The following is a 17,214-nucleotide window of genomic DNA, read 5'->3' as shown; positions in this document are numbered from 1 at the left end:
TGATATCACAACGAACCTGTCCCCAGAAGCCCACATCAAAAGAATATTATCACCGGCATATACTAGGTTGGCCAACATATGAACTGCCTTTAGAAACTTGTGTAAGGAATCGTTCAGGACCCTGTATACCACCCATGTCAGACCAATCCTGGAGTATGCAGCTCCAGCCTGTAGTCCATACCTAGTTTAACACAATACAAAGTTAGAGAAGATTCAGCGGTATACCACCAGATTAGTTCCGGAACTGAGAGGTATGATCTACGAGGAAAGGCTAAGGGAGCTGAACCTCACGTCCCTGGAAAATAGAAGAGTAAGGGGAGACATGATAACCACCTACAAAATTCTCAGGGAATTGACAGGGTGGACAAAGACAAACTCTTTAGCACGGGTGGAACACGAACAAGGGGACACAGGTGGAAACTTAGTACCCAGATGAGCCACAGAGACATTAGAAAGAACTTTTTTTAGTGTCAGAGTAGTTAACAAATGGAATGCATTAGGCAGCGATGTGGTGGAGGCTGACTCCATTCACAGTTTCAGATGTAGATATGATCTTCTTGAGGTTATCTTGAGTTGATTTCGGGGCTTATTAGTGTCCCCGCGGCCCGGTCCTCGACCACGCCTCCACCCCCAGGAAGCAGCCCGTGACAGTTGACTAACTCCCAGGTACCTATTTACTGCTAGGTAACAGGGGCATAGGGTGAAAGAAACTCTGCCCATCGTTTCTCGCCGGCACCCGGATCGAACCCGGGACCACAGGATCACATGCCCAGCGTGCTGTCAGCTCGGCCGGCCGGCCCCCCCGATACATGATAGAGCCCAGTAGGCTCAGGAATCTGTACACCAGCTGATTGACTGTTGAGATTCAGGACCAGTGAGTCAAAACTCAACCCCCGCAATCACAAATAGGTGAGTACACACACACACACACACACACACACACACACACACACACACACACACACACACACACACACACACACACACACACACACACACACACACAAACACACACGCACACACACACACAGTATACGGCTCCAGCATGGAGTTCATATCTAGTCAAGCATAAGACTAAACTGGAAAAGGTTCAAAGGTTTGCCACCAGACTGGTTCCCGAACTGAGGGGTATGAGCTACGAGGAGAGACTACGGGAATTAAACCTCACGTCACTGGGAGACAGAAGAGTTAGAGGGGACATGATCACCACATACAAGATTCTCAGAGGAATTGATAGGGTAGATAAAGACAGGCTATTTACCTTAAGGGGCACATGCACTAGGGAACACAGGTGGAAATTGAATGTCCAAATGAGCCATAGAGACGTTAGAAAGATTTTTTAGTGTCAGAGTAGTTGACAAATGGAATGCATTAGGAAGTGATGTGGTGGAGGCTGACTCCATACACAGTTTCAAGTGTACATATGATAGAGCCCAATAGGCTTAGGAACCTGTACATTAGTTGATTAGTTGAGAGGCGGGACCAAAGAGCCAGAGCTCAATCCCCGCAAGCACAATTAGGTGAGTACACACACACACACACACACACACACACACACACACACACACACACACACACACACACACACACACACACACACACACACACACACACACACACACACACGCGCGCGCGCGCGCTGGATCTGTTCAGGGGGCTGGCTGGCTGAGTGTACAGCGCTCTAGACTCGTGGACGTAGGGGACCGGAGTTCGATCCCGGCAGCCGGCGGAAAAACAAATTGGGCAGAGTTTCCTTCACCCTGATGCACCTGTTACCTAGCAGTAAATAGGTACCTGGGAGTTAGACAGCTGCTACGGGCTGCTTCCTGGGGATGTGTGTGTGTGTGGAGGAAAAATAACATTAGTTAGTAATTAGTAACAGTTGATTGACAGTTGAGAGGCGGGTCGAAAGAGCAGAACTCAACCCCCGCAAGCACAACTAGGTGAATACACACTCACACACACACACACACACACACACACACACACACACACACACACACACACACACACACACACACACACACACACACACACACACACACATACACACACACACACACACACCGCCCGAGTCAGAAACAAATGAGCAGAGTTTACTTCACCCTGATACACCTGTTCACCTAGCAGTAAATAGATACCTGGGTGTTAGCTGCTACAGGCTGCTTCCTGTGTGTGTGTGTGTGTTAGAGAGAAATATATGTAGTAAACATAATAGAGGAAAATAGACTGGCTAGGAAGGCGGGGTCCAAGAGCTAATGGCTCGATTCGGTAGGCACAAATAATGAAGACACCCACTTACACACGGGGTCTCGGTAGTACATCCAGGTTCGTTCTCGACTCACTGTCGAGAATTCCCCGTTCGAATCCCGGACGGGACAGATATAGTTGGGCGCATTTCTTATCACCTAATGGATCTGTTCACCTAGCAGTACGTCGGTACCCAGGCGTTAGTCAGCGTATTGTGGGGGTTGCATCCTGGGGTAGGGGGGGGGGTCAGTAATTCCACCTTGGGGTAAACCTCGATATAAGCCTAACATGTAGAAATACACTCTGGCTGCCTGTCCCCCGACACAATGAATTAATAATTATTATATATTTTATATAACACTCATACTCATACCCATGCTCTCAGGCACAGTAAACCGTTCACACAAATCGTTCACTGTGAGCCAGGAACCAAGGGTTAGAGCCTGACTGATAATATCACAGTGAGGGGTGACATGTACCAAGATCAGGATCAACATTGGATCAATTTTTACTATAAAAAAAATTGTGTCTTTAATTGTATTACAAAAAAATTTCTTTGTATGTTAAAAAAAAAATATTTTTCCGAAGTTGGAGGCCAGACTTTGGGCAAATGTACATCCTCTTTGGAAGGGAGAGGGTTATGGGAGTGCCATAGACAAGTCTGGGTTGGCCCCCAGTGCCATGCTTTAAGAAATATTGGCTTCCATAGCGACCCCTATGATTTATATTTAGTCTGAAATTGAGGAGTTGTTTTCCGTAGAGTGTTTTAAAAGTTTTTTTTTAGTTTCGTAATATTGTTTTTTCTGGTGAGAGAGAGACTGGGAGGTTAAGGAAGGGAATACTGGGGAGAGGGAAGGAGAGGAGGGGAGACAGGTGGAGAGTGGAAGAGGGTATGAGAGGGGAGAGAAAAATAGATGGAAAGGGGAAGAAAGAGAGGTTAGAGGGTAGAGGTGCGATGGAGGAAGAGAGAGGAGAGGGGTGAGAGAGAGACCCGGGCACAGCCAGATATCCATCTAGCATAATACAAAAGCAAAATGACTTCTTCAAATCAATGTTTGAAGATGATTAAAACCTAAGGAAATAGAACAAAGGGGATAGTGATATCCTCCAAAAGGCCTCGCGACACAGAGACGTGTGAGCTGTCAATATATACTCCAGAGATGATCTAAGACATGCATACTGATGCTTAATATTGCCGAATTGAAAGTTATGAGGATAAGAACATCAGTGAGAACAAAGTGAAGTGGTCAGTGAACTCGAATCACAGCCTAAAGGTCTCTGGTTCGATTCCTGCAGCAGGACAGGGGCGTTTGGACAACGTTTCCTTTCACCTGATGACTGTTCACATTTGCAGTAAATATTTTCCTGTGAGTTAGGCAACTGTTGTGGGCTGCATTCTGGGGAAGGAGAGTTGTTAGCCTATGGGGTTACTTTGTTAAGTCTAACACGCTCCCGGTCACAGACTATGGAAAACAAAATCATATTCCTGCTTCATAACAGTAGGAAGACCTGGGAATGGATATAGCCACACATTTAAGAGTCAGAGAAACACATTAACAGAATGAAGTCAGCGCCATATGCCAAATTGCCTAACTCCATATAGCCTTCAAGTTTAAGAACTTGGTATACATTCTGTATACACCTATAGGAGAGAGAGAGAGAGAGAGAGAGAGAGAGAGAGAGAGAGAGAGAGAGAGAGAGAAGAGAAGAAGAGAAGAAGAGAAGAAGAGAAGAAGAGAAGAAGAGAAGAGAAGAGGAGAGAGAGAGAGAGAGAGAGAGAGAGAGAGAGAGAGAGAGAGAGAGAGAGAGAGAGAGAGAGAGAGAGAGAGAGAGAGAGAGAGAGAGAGAGAGAGAAGAAAGAGAGAGAGAGAGAAGAAAGAGAGAGAGAGAGAGAGAGAGAAGAAAGAGAGAGAGAGAGAGAGAGAGAGAGAGAGAGAGAGAGAGAGAGAGAGAGAGAGAGAGAGAGAGAGAGAGAGAGAGAGAGAGAGAGAGAGAGAAGAAAGAGAGAGAGAGAGAGAGAGAGAGAGAGAGAGAGAGAGAGAGAGAGAGAGAGAGAGAGAGAGAGAGAGAGAGAGAGAGAGAGAGAGAGAGAGAGAGAGAAGAAAGAGAGAGAGAGAGAGAGAGAGAGAGAGAGAGAGAGAGAGAGAGAGAGAGAGAGAGAGAGAGAGAGAGAGAGAGAGAGAGAGAGAGAGAGAGAAGAAAGAGAGAGAGAGAGAGAGAGAGAGAGAGAGAGAGAGAGAGAGAGAGAGAGAGAGAGAGAGAGAGAGAGAGAGAGAGAGAGAGAGAGAGAGAGAGAGAGAGAGAGAGAGAGAGAGAGAGAGAGAGACCGGAATGGAATAAGAAGGCCACGGGTAGCCGGGAGGGAGCCACATTCCATAGGACGGGTAGGGGGGCGGGGTCCGGGGGTCGAGGGGCCTCCCCCTCCCTCTCCCCGCAACTTCCAGAGATGCCAGGTGCGATGCGGTTGCCAGCTATGGAATTCTGACCTCAAGACTAGGACGATTATATTGTAATTAATGTTCCCCGTTTGTGTTTGCTGCTTGTGTGGCTATTTTCCTGCTCTGGGGCTTTAGACGAGTGTTTCCCGTGTTTCTGACCGTTCGTTTGTGTTTACATTGCGAGAGATAAAGGTTTAACATGTGTCTGTTGGTTTTGGAGTTGATCTTGTCTTGGACGTAAGTATAAGCTTGACGCTTGTCTTGGGCCTCACGATGGGCTGTTGGTGCGCGCGTACAGTAGCGGTTACCCCTTAAGGAGCAACAGATAAGGTGGCCACGAGCAAAATGATGGCCATCTGCTGGGAGTGTGTGGCATCCATGCGTACTCTCGACTCGCTCCACTCGCCTCTGGTTGGACTTGAAGGTAGTGAAGATTTAGTTTGTCTGGATGAGTGGCGGTGGGAGGGTGTGTGAAGCGTAGCCGGCCATGCCCCACAGTGCCCGCGACTCTGCCTCGCGCTCTGGCTTGATGGACCTTTAAAATCTGAGTCGGTGTGTGTTTAAGGGGGGGCCGTTCGTTGTGATACAAGTGTGCATTATTAGTGTACGGTGTAAAGTACCCAGGAATATCTACAGTTTTGGTGATATACCCGTCTCGGAAGTGATCCCTATCTCTGTGTAGAATTGTTTTTTTTTTGTTTTTTGAAAATTAAGGAAATATTGACTGGATACATCATGATTGGAGATGGTTAGTGCTGGATTAGGGTGAGGCTTGTTAGCACACCCAATCAGGAATGGTGAAAAGGTGAGTAGAATTAGTAATTAGTGAAATTTGTGAGTGGGAGAGAAGTGGGACCCGGCGTGTGTGTCAAGCCGGACCACGTGACAAGTGCCCGCGGTTGACGGTTGATCAGTTTCCATACTCATTTATCACTTGTTACACTATTGCTTATCTCTCAGCCTATCACATCCCTACTCCCCCCTCCCTACACTCCGCCCCCGACTTGAACACCTGAGTCTTTTGATTTCCTCTCATTATCTGACGTGGAAATGTTGGAGCAGAATGCTAATTCTAAAGAGCCTATTTTGTTGTGAATGTGTTTGTTAGTGTTGGTCTGAGTGAGGGAGTGTGTGTGGGGGAATATTGACTTACAGGCAACTTTTGGCCCCATTATAATTATCGTGTGGACAGGTTTGGTTTATGCTCTGATTTATGTGTGTGTGTGTCTGTGTTATGTTTGTTTTTCTGTATTGAGTTTTGCGCGTGTGTGTGTGGTCAGTGTTAGCCAGTCTTGTCCCAGTCCGTTGTTTTGTTTCTTGTTGTGGAGTGTATGTGTTGTGGAGTGTTTGTGTTGTGGAGTGTTTGTGTTGTGGAGTGTTTGTGTTGTGGAGTGTTTGTGTTGTGGAGTGTTTGTGTTGTGGAGTGTTTGTGTTGTGGAGTGTTTGTGTTGTGGAGTCTGTTTGTGTTGTGGAGTGTATGTGTTGTGGAGTGTTTGTGTTGTGGAGTGTTTGTGTTGTGGAGTGTTTGTGTTGTGGAGTGTTTGTGTTGTGGAGTGTTTGTGTTGTGGAGTGTTTGTGTTGTGGAGTGTTTGTGTTCTGGAATGTTTGTGTTGTGGAGTCTGTTTGTGTTCTGGAATGTTTGTGTTGTGGAGTGTGTTTGTGTTGTGGAGTGTGTTTGTGTTGTGGAATGTGTTTGTGTTGTGGAATGTGTTTGTGTTCTGGAATGTGTTTGTGTTGTGAAATGTGTTTGTGTTGTGGAGGGCTGTTTGTGTTATGGAGTGTTTGTGTTGTGGAGTGTGTTTGTTGTGGAATGTGTTTGTGTTGTGGAGTGCTATTTGTGTTGTGGAGTGTTTGTGTTGTGGAGTGGGTTTGTGTTGTGGAGTGTTTGTGTTGTGGAGTGCTGTTTGTGGAGTGTTTGTGTTGCGGAGTGCTGTTTGTGGAGTGTTTGTGTTGTGGAGTGTTTGTGTTGTGAAGTGTTTGTGTTGTGCTGTTTGTGGAGTGTTTGTATTGTGGATTGTTTGTGTTGTGGAGTGTTTGTGTTGTGAAGTGTTTGTGTTGTGCTGTTTGTGGAGTGTTTGTGTTGTGAAGTGTTTGTGTTGTGGAGTGTTTGTGTTGTGGAGTGCTGTTTGTGGAGTGTTTGTGTTGTGGAGTGTTTGTGTTGTGAAGTGTTTGTGTTGTGCTGTTTGTGTTGTGAAGTGTTTGTGTTGTGGAGTGCTGTTTGTGGAGTGTTTGTGTTGTGAAGTGTTTGTGTTGTGAAGTGTTTGTGTTGTGCTGTTTGTGGAGTGTTTGTGTTGTGGAGTGCAGTTTGTGGAGTGTTTGTATTGTGGATTGTTTGTGTTGTGGAGTGCTGTTTGTGGAGTGTTTGTGTTGTGGAGTGTTTGTGTTGTGGAGTGTTTGTGTTGTGGAGTGCTGTTTGTGGAGTGTTTGTGTTGTGGAGTGTTTGTGTTGTGGAGTGCTGTTTGTGGAGTGTTTGTGTTGTGGAGTGTTTGTGTTGTGGAGTGTTTGTGTTGTGGAGTGCTGTTTGTGTTGTGGAGTGCTGTTTGTGGAGTGTTTGTGTTGTGGAGTGTTTGTGTTGTGGAGTGTTTGTGTTGTGGAGTGTTTGTGTTGTGGAGTGCTGTTTGTGGAGTGTTTGTGTTGTGGAGTGTTTGTGTTGTGGAGTGCTGTTTGTGGAGTGTTTGTGTTGTGGAGTGTTTGTGTTGTGGAGTGTTTGTGTTGTGGAGTGCTGTTTGTGTTGTGGAGTGCTGTTTGTGGAGTGTTTGTGTTGTGGAGTGTTTGTGTTGTGGAGTGCTGTTTGTGGAGTGTTTGTGTTGTGGAGTGTTTGTGTTGTGGAGTGTTTGTGTTGTGGAGTGTTTGTGTTGTGGAGTGTTGTGTTGTGGAGTGTGTTTGTGTTATGGAGTGCTGTTTGTGTTGTGGTGTGTTTGTGTTGTGGAGTGTTGTGTTGTGGAGTGTTGTGTTGTGGAGTGTGTTTGTGTTATGGAGTGCTGTTTGTGTTGTGGTGTGTTTGTGTTGTGGAGTGTTTGTGTTGTGGATTGTTGTTTGTGTTGTGGAGTGTTTGTGTTGTGGAGTGTTTGTGTTGTGGAGTGTTGTTTGTGTTGTGGAGTGTTTGTGTTGTGGAGTGTTTGTGTTGTGGAGTGTTGTGTTGTGGAGTGTTTGTGTTGTGGATTGTTGTTTGTGTTGTGGATTGTTGTTTGTGTTGTGGAGTGCTGTTTGTGTTGTGGAGTGCTGTTTGTGTTGTGGAGTGTTGTGTTGTGGAGTGTGTGTTGTGGAGTGTTGTTTGTGTTGTGGAGTGCTGTTTGTGTTGTGGAGTGTTGTGTTGTGGAGTGTGTGTTGTGGAGTGTGTTTGTGTTGTGGAGTGTTGTTTGTGTTGTGGAGTGTGTTTGTGTTGTGGAGTGTTGTTTGTGTTGTGGAGTGTGTTTGTGTTGTGGAGTGTTGTTTGTGTTGTGGAGTGTGTTTGTGTTGTGGAGTGTTGTTTGTGTTGTGGAGTGTTTGTGTTGTGGAGTGTGTTTGTGTTGTGGTGCTGTTTGTGTTGTGGTGCTGTTTGTGGAGTGTTTGTGTTGTGGAGTGTTTGTGTTGTGGAGTGTATATTGTGGGGTGTGTCTATGTTGTGGAGTGTATCTTAAGTTGTAGAGTGTGTCTGTGTTGTGGAATGTGTCTATGTTGTGGAATGTGTCTATGTTGTGGAGTGTGTCTATGTTGTTGAGTGTTTATGTTGTGGGGTGTGTCTATGTTGTGGAGTGTACCTTAAGTTGTGGAGTGTGTCTATGTTGTAGAGTGTCTATGTTGTGGGGTGTGTCAATGTTGTGCAGTGTATCTTAAGTTGTGGAGTGTGTCTATGTTGTGGAGTGTGTGTCAATGTTGTGGGGTGTCTATGTTGTGGGGTGTGTCAATGTTGTGGAGTGTGTCAATGTTGTGGAGTGTGTGTCAATGTTGTGCAGTGTCTGTGTTGTGGGGTGTCTATGTTGTGGAGTGTGTCTATGTTGTGGAGTGTGTGTCAATGTTGTGCAGTGTCTGTGTTGTGGGGTGTGTCTATGTTGTGGAGTGTGTCTATGTTGTGGGGTGTGTCTATGTTGTGGGGTGTGTCAATGTTGTGGAGTGTGTCAATGTTGTGGAGTGTGTCTATGTTGTGGAGTGTGTCAATGTTATGGAGTGTCTGTGTTGTGGGGTGTGTCTATGTTGTGGAGTGTGTCTATGTTGTGGGGTGTGTCTATGTTGTAAGTTGTGTCTATGTTGTGGGGTGTATCTATGTTGTGGAGTGTGTCTATGTTGTGGAGTGTGTCAATGTTGTGGAGTGTGTCTATGTTGTGGAATGTGTCAATGTTGGGAGTGTATCTTAAGTTGTGGAGTGTGTCAATGTTGTGGAGTCTCTCTGTGTTGTGGGGTGTGTCAATGTTGTGAAGTCTCTCTGTGTTGTGGGGTGTCTATGTTGTGGGGTGTGTCTATGTTGTGGAGTCTCTCTGTGTTGTGGGGTGTCTATATTGTGGGGTGTGTCTATGTTGTGGAGTGTGTCTATGTTGTGGGGTGTGTCTATGTTGTGGAGTCTCTGTGTTGTGGGGTGTGTCTATGTTGTGGAGTCTCTCTGTGTTGTGGGGTGGGTCTATGTTGTGGGGTGTGTCTATCTTGTGGAGTCTGTGTTGTGGGGTGTGTGTATGTTGTGGGGTGTGTCTGTTATGGTGTGTGTCTATGTTGTGGAGTGTGTCTATGTTGTGGAGTGTGTCAATGTTGTGGAGTGTGTCAATGTTGTGGAGTGTCTCTGTGTTGTCGAACGTGTCTGCGTTGTGGAGTGTGTCTCCGTTATAGAAAATGTGTCTAGTGTTGTCAAGTTTGTTTAATATGAAGTTTGTTTGTTATGGAATTTTAATCTGTTATGAAGTTTGTTTGTTATGGAATGTTTATCTGTTGTGAAGTTTGTTTGTGTTATGGAGTGTTTGTATTGTGAAGAATATCTGTTGTGTCACTTGTTTCTGCTGTCCCAAGCTTGTGTGGTGTGTCATATGTCTATGCCGTTCGATATGTCTCTGTAATGCCGTTTCGAACAAGAGAAGGAGTGAGAAGGAGGGAGATAGAGTAGGCGTTTTAGACTGACGTAGTTGGTATAGTAACAGTGATAGTATTTTTTAGTAAGCTCTGTATAGCACATCCCGCCCTGCTAGGCCAACCCTAACCGTAGATGAGGAACTACATGTAGCCTAATGTTCGTGGCCGCGCGTCTCGTATTAGGCTGGTGGGATTTCACGGTCTCGTTGCCGGATAGTTAGTTCTCTTGTCTAACCCCTTATGAGAAATGTTTACCTTCACGCCGTAAAGTGTAAATTATTTTCCTAAAATTAACTTATCTTTAATAAAATTACAGCTGTTTTGTCGGGAGGTGAGGTCACTGACCCAGCCAACAGCTTCCTCCTCTTTGCTCCTTTTGGGCTTCGTTCCGTTTAAAGAGATCAGGGGGAAAATAAATTCAACAACATGAAGAGACTGGAATGCATCGCTAACTGACCCAAAATATTGAATAAATTACTGAACGTGCCTTTCGAACAGATGGAAACAATTAGAAACTGTGTCAAATACCATAGCAACTGAAGCACCTACGTCAGAAAAGAATATGGTGAAAAACAGCTGTTGCATCCTCCTTAGATGTTCTACTTCTGTGCTTATGTCCTTGCTAGAGGGAGTCTAACAGTTATCGGTGTGACTCTCAGTGAAAAGAAGCTATATTTCCGGACGGATTTTATGGCGGTGGTGGACACAACCTTCCATACAGCGTTTTGCCCACTTCCTATCCTACACGGCCTGCAATAATCTGAGAGGTACAGGACCCCAACTTCTCTCTGAGTACTAGTCAGTGGGATTCTTTCCAGATTCCAGTGGGATTCTCTGTCTACCATGGCTAGTACCTAGACAATATCCTATTAGTCAACAAGTAAACAGGTAGATTGATAAAACAAGTAAAGTGTCACTTTGATTCAATGGGATCAGAGGTCATTCGTACCTGCAGCAAAAATCACCAATATCTTACGAAGAGCTGGGATCTGTGAGCACACATGAAACTCCGAGTTCAATCAGCTTGCTGTTCCGGGAGATTATGAATCTCCTGAAATTGCCCGGAGGTTGGCAGGAAGGAACTTGATATCAACCCCACAGGCTCTCTCTCTCTCTCTCTCTCTCTCTCTCTCTCTCTCTCTCTCTCTCTCTCTCTCTCTCTCTCTCTCTCTAAAACAGCAATGATCAGCTTTCCGGTGACTTTCCTTCTGTTAGTAACTTGTTCCACAGATTTGCAACCTGATTTTTGGATATTCTAAACATATCCAATTTGAATAATTTGTTTCGTGTATACTTTGGTTTATATTTTAGCACCTTTAATATATATATATATATATATATAAATATATATATATATATATATATATATATATATATATATATATATATATATATATATATATATATTCCCTTTTCTATCATTGAAACTCTTCAATAATATACTCCCGTAAGCTAACCTAATCTTTCTAGGGAATGTAAATCGAATTCTCTTAGTCTCTATGCAGAAGGTAGGGTCTAAACCCTAGGATAAGTCAGACATCCATCTCTGTACAGTTCCCAAGATAAACTTCCAACCATCCTAGCGTACGCTGTCCAAAACATGCTTGCACTGTGACTATAGTAATGACAGAAGTTGTAAATAGCAACTTCAGTCTTTGTTCGAGTGAAAAAAGTGTAAGGTCATCTGCGATATTCTTGCAAAGGTCAAAGGTAATTCAATACCAAAAAAGGTAAAAAAGATTACCCATGGCATTCTCCAGAGAATAAAATGACAAGTGATATTCTCTTGTACTGTCTTGGCTTATTAAAGGAAGATGATCAAACTGTACTTGTATATTCTCCGGTAAAATAAGAAGGTGACCTGTGGCATTCTCAAATGAAAGACGAAGGTCACCCATTGCTGTTACTACCACCACTGTTGTGGTGGTAACACCATTACTGTTGCTTCCACCACTACTGTTGCTTCCACCACTACTGTTGCTTCCACCACTACTGTTGCTTCCACCACCACTGTTACTACCACCACTACTGTTACTACCACCACAACTGTTACTACCACGACTATTATTACTACCACCACTACTGTTATTACCACCACAACTATTACTACCACCACAACTGTTACTACCACCACAACTGTTACTACCACGACTATTATTACTACCACCACTACTGTTATTACCACCACAACTATTACTACCACCACAACTGTTACTACCACCACTACTGTTACTACCACCACTACTGTTACTACCACCACTACTGTTACTACCACCACTACTGTTACTACCACCACTACTGTTACTACCACCACTACTGTTACTACCACCACTACTTCAACAGTTACCTCTGAGTGCATAAATAAATAAATACATAAATAAGTTGGCATTAAACCTCTCATCCTAACTTAAAAATCGATTCAATATATATACATACCGTCATGTCTTTTTTTTTTTGTTTAATGAGAATTCGGTTTGTCAATAAGTTGAAAACTGTTGTCAATAAGTTTTCACTGACACTTTGAAATGCCTCAAGAATTAACAACTGGCCCAGTTAGCTGTTTGGAAACGCCAGCTTCCTCCCCCACCTGCCCCTCCATGCACCCCTACCCGCGTATTCTCTTCCTATTCTTCAACTCTCTTCGCCCCACTCTCTTCATCCTTCCCCCCCCCCCCCCCCCCCCCTCCCTACCACGCCTCCCCCAACTGATCCGTCGTGCAGTCGTGACTGTAGCTGTCGGAGGCAGGTTGGACAAGGACGAATTTTGAGGCTCGACCCTCATTTGTTGAGGACCAAATCGTTTTCCATAAATTGGAGTCTGGAAATGTTCTGGACGTAACTAGTCTGGTCCCTCCCTCCCTCCCTCCCCCCCCTCCTCTCTCCCTCTCTCTCTCTCTCTCTCTCTCTCTCTCTCTCTCTCTCTCTCTCTCTCTCTCTCTCTCTCTCTCTCTCTCTCTCTCTCGTCAACGATATGTTCACTCTATAACCTTTGACACCAACCCGACTGCAATTTGGACAGGATTCGAACATGGTCAGTGGAATTCAGCCCGTCCTCATCAATAAAGGCCAAATGCTCGTTAATCCATCTGACGACCTCTGTTCGAATCGCAACGCTGTAAATGCTTCACCCACGTACTTCAAATGCAAATGAACAGCAACAGAACCTAACACCTAACGTAATCTAACCCACGCCTAACTATACATAGAACTTTAATATATAATGATATTAATATGTAAATAAGAACAAAGCTATTTATAATACGTTAAAATTTACGATCGTCTTTTTTCAACCTACAGCGGTTTTGTTTACATTTATTAAACAGTTTACGAGGATCAAAACTTTCCAGTCAAATGTTATTGCTGTTATGAATAGCCTCCTGGTGCTTAGGATCTCATCAACTGTTTAATATATGTAAACAAAGCCTCTCAAACTGAGAAAAGATGTACGGGTTCGTAAGTACTCCGGTGACTAGCCTGATGACGAACTTTAACTCAAAAATTCACAACTAAATTTTAGGAAGTCAGTATTCAAATAATACGTTGTGAATACGACGGCATTTTTCGATAATTAATTGTGTGTTACATTCTTAAAGGCCTTTAGCCAATGACCCTAATGGAAGATAGGAAAGTTTTCTGTCAACAGAAAGGTATGTACCTGTATCCCGTATCAAGCTATGCCAGATACCACCAGAATAGCGCTATCTGTTGATGACCTCGGTAGTGAGTTCAGTGAGTCCCCCCCCCCTCTCATCAACACATACCCGGTGGGTATGTGTTGATGGGGGTAGGGGTGAGAGGGATCGTTCGGGTAGAGTTAAGTTGTTGACCATTATTTATGTTTGTAAACACCTAAACAAAGAAAATGGGTAACAAAATTCTCCAGAAAACGACATCATAAAGCGTGATAGTGGTGCCTGTGTTGACGACCTCCAGGGTACAGCACGAGTGTATGTTTACCAATTCTAAGGAGCCAGTTAGTAATAACAACGTTAATTTTAGCATTCCTATCGCCCCTTTAGGGTCCTTGCTTTTTGGCATTCCTTTAATATGCAGTCACATCAGCCTTATATATCCTGCTTGACCGCTATCGTCTTGTTATAGAACTCGAGGTTTGTCCTGCAAGACTTTCCTTAACTAAAGGCATACTGAGGAGCCTTTCAAGGTGTTTATTTAGTACGATGGTTATTCTCTGCAGTGCCCCTTGCAAGGTAGCTGTGCACTTCAATGATACAGGACTGTGTTTGAGGCTTCTTGTCAATCTGCTCTTTTTTAATTTGGGTAATACAGTTGATATCTTCTAACCGTTTAGTAGTTCTCCATATCATTTGGCGCATTGTGTATTATCACTAGTAGCTCTGGGTCTCAGCTCTCTCTTTAACTGTTGCGGGATTTTGTAGTTTTATAACATTTATCACTTCAATGTCGCTCGACCTCTCGTTCACTGGTTTCCTTATCCATATATCCAAGAGGAATAAATGGTTATCCATATGGTTCGGTTATAAGTACATTTGGGAACCTTTCATGTAGTATGTCGCAAAATCTCCTCATTTTCTGGTAGACCTAAATCTGATCACTCATACTTTGAAACGACTCGGCCTATATATGAGTCTGTTGTTTCTTAACGTTGGTCTGTAATACCTTTATAGTGTCTCTCTTGTTTTTGTTTTCCCCTTGTGATTTTGGTGGTCATATCTAGCCCTTCTGGGGAGTTAATGGGGTTTCTCTCTGGTCTGTGCTCTACGAACTATTTTCATGCGATGATATCCTGCTTCTTCCTCAAGCTTTAACCCTTAGACGATGGCTTGCATATGATGACTTGTTTTGGGTCCTCAGTGGTGAATTTGGGCACGTGTATCGTTATAGAAATTTCAGGAAATTTACATTATTATTATTTACATTACTACCCTTTAATTTTCAAGATTTTACATTGCTTATTACCTAGATTTGTATAAGGAGAGTGAGATCTAGTTATTGTATTTGTGTGCGTCTATATATATCTGCCAATGTTCCAGTTCACTGCCATCCTTGCCCTTGAAGCAGTGACTGATGTCTCCTTCCACCACCTGTCTCGTCTACTCCACTTGTTTTTCTCTCCTACTGCATACAAGTATTTACTTACACTTCTCTGCTCATCTGTGTTTCCAGCTTCCACTTGGAATAGATTGTCTCCAGTCACTCTATTACCTCAGGATCTTGGACTGTGTGACCGTATTACCTCTGGTTCTTCTCTCTCGTCTAATGTTGTTAGATTTAGTTCTCTTACCTGTTCACACAGTTCTCTTTTTGTATTATCTCTGGCAGTAGTCTTGTGACTAGTGCCAGAGATAATATCTTTTGGATATTCAAATTTTTCTCCATAAACCTACCAGATGTAGGCTCCATTCTGTTGCTACATATTGTATGACTGTTCTAAAGACTCTTGTGTATAGTATGTTGAAAGACTTCTTGGTAATGTTTTTGAAAGTCATCTTTATGTTTGCTAGTTTCGTATATGTACTCTTATTCTGTTATGTTGTTTGGATGGGATGACTCGTATTTTGGATTCTTCAACTTTCTCACTCATATATAAACTACATTAAACATTTGTCCAGCCATACGTGCAGCCTGTCCAGGTTCTGCTGTAGCATCGGGCAATTCTCTTCTCTCTTTACTCTTCTCAATAGGTTATCATCGTCTGTAAACATTGTCATGTGCGATCCTACCTCCTCCAGGAGATCATTTACATAAATCAGGAACAATAGTGGGTTAAGCACCAAGCCCTCCGGCATCCCGCTTGACTCTTCTCTCCATCCTGTCAGTTCTCTCACTACAAGTCCCTTCGTCCTGTTTCTTAGACTGGCCCTACACTCTAATCCAGCCCATTACCACATCAGTTACCCTGGCATGCTTTCCAAGTCGTGCATTAGCTTTTTGAGAGGAACTCTGTTGTAAAATAATGTTTTTTTCAGTTTAGGTTCATGAAATCTATCCGTCCGTCTCGTGTCGTATCTTGGTGACCTTGAACTGGACCAAGTTCATGAAGCATGACTGCCATGGTGTGTCAGTTACATATTTTGTCCTCTGTAGATATTCCACTGTAATCTTTCTGATTATCTCTTTCATTATTTTACATGGTATGCATATTAGTGACACTGGTTTGTAGTTAAAAGCATCGTGTCTACTCCTATCTTGAATATCGGAGTCTTCCAGGTTTTCGAGTGTTCCGTATTCACTAATAGCATAGTACAGACCTAGTTAGAGGCTATGTCCAATTATTTTTCTTAAATCAAAGGCAGATTTTGATTTGCATGATCCAACAATTTTGTCTACTTCAAATTCTTCCAAGAATGTGTTTACCTCCTCATTTACTAGGGTCATCCGTAATGTTTTTCAGCCTTTCACTATCATTTGTACTAGCCATCCTCTCTGGCTCAGGTTTAAACACCTTCTGGAATTTCTTGTTCAGTTCTGTTCAGTCGTCCATGTCGCTTTCTGTGAGGATGTTCCTCGTTTTTATTTAAGCCTGATAACTTGTCTCTTTACTGATTATCTTTTCTTCTTAAACACTTAGGTAATAGCTGCTCGTCTGTTGTAGTCACGATGTACTGCATGGCTGTTCGTGGTTGGTGAAGCGATATGTCTGGCTGATTCTAAGAATGAACGAGACTCTAGCCTATTAACTAGTCGACGGATCTACAGTAATTGTTGTCCAGTTCGCAGCTGGACACCAACTTGTTTTTTTCGAATGATATCTCTGCTTTCCACCTGACCGTTGTGTAGCCTAGTCAAAGCTTCCCCCACCACCCTGCCGTACACTGCTTCTGACCTTGGCCTCCTTGCATTGTTTCTTGGACCACGGGGTTAATGTTGCTCGTGCCTTCTGCTTCTTCTCTGGGAGATATATACGATGTATACTGTGGCCTCCGTGTGTTGATTTGTTATGTACTCCATCCTTCAGGCGTGTCCTTCACTCCTGCTCGCTCGTCCTGCTGGACTTCCTGCAGCAGGTCTTTCACAGTCCTATAGTCTTCCCTCCTGTATTGTAGTCTTTCCTCCTGTATTGTAGTCTTCCCTCCTGTATTGTAGTCTTTCCTCCTGTATTGTAGTCTTCCCTCCTGTATTGTAGTCTTTCCTCCTGTATTGTAGTCTTTCCTCCTGTATTGTAGTCTTCCCTCCTGTATTGTAGTCTTTCTTCCTGTATTGTAGTCTTCCCTCCTGTATTGTAGTCTTTCTTCCTGTATTGTAGTCTTTCTTCCTGTATTGTAGTCTTCCCTCCTGTATTGTAGTCTTCCCTCCTGTATTGTAGTCTTTCCTCCTGTATTGTAGTCTTTCTTCCTGTATTGTAGTCTTCCCTCCTGTATTGTTGTCTTCCCTCCTGTATTGTAGTCTTCTCTCCTGTATTGTAGTCTTCCCTCCTGTATTGTAGTCTTCCCTCCTGTATTGTAGTCTTCTCTCCTGTATTGTAGTCTTCCCTCCTGTATTGTAGTCTTCCCTCCTGTATTGTAGTCTTTCC

The 17,214-nt window shown here is 43.7% G+C and overlaps 1 protein-coding gene across 1 annotated transcript in view; it reads left to right on the top strand.

Moving 5' to 3' along the window:
- The first annotated feature begins 5,082 nt into the window (after positions 1–5,082).
- Positions 5,083–17,214, top strand: part of ex (FERM domain containing expanded) — a 177,632-nt gene continuing 165,500 nt past the window's right edge. The window contains 1 exon segment of the mRNA XM_069301090.1: positions 5,083–5,493. The gene's annotated coding sequence lies outside the window, so the exon portion shown is untranslated.

This window comes from Procambarus clarkii, chromosome 5 (genome assembly GCF_040958095.1).
Source record: "Procambarus clarkii isolate CNS0578487 chromosome 5, FALCON_Pclarkii_2.0, whole genome shotgun sequence".
NCBI classification, from domain to species: domain Eukaryota; kingdom Metazoa; phylum Arthropoda; class Malacostraca; order Decapoda; family Cambaridae; genus Procambarus; species Procambarus clarkii.
This window is presented reverse-complemented; position numbering and strand designations above follow the sequence as displayed.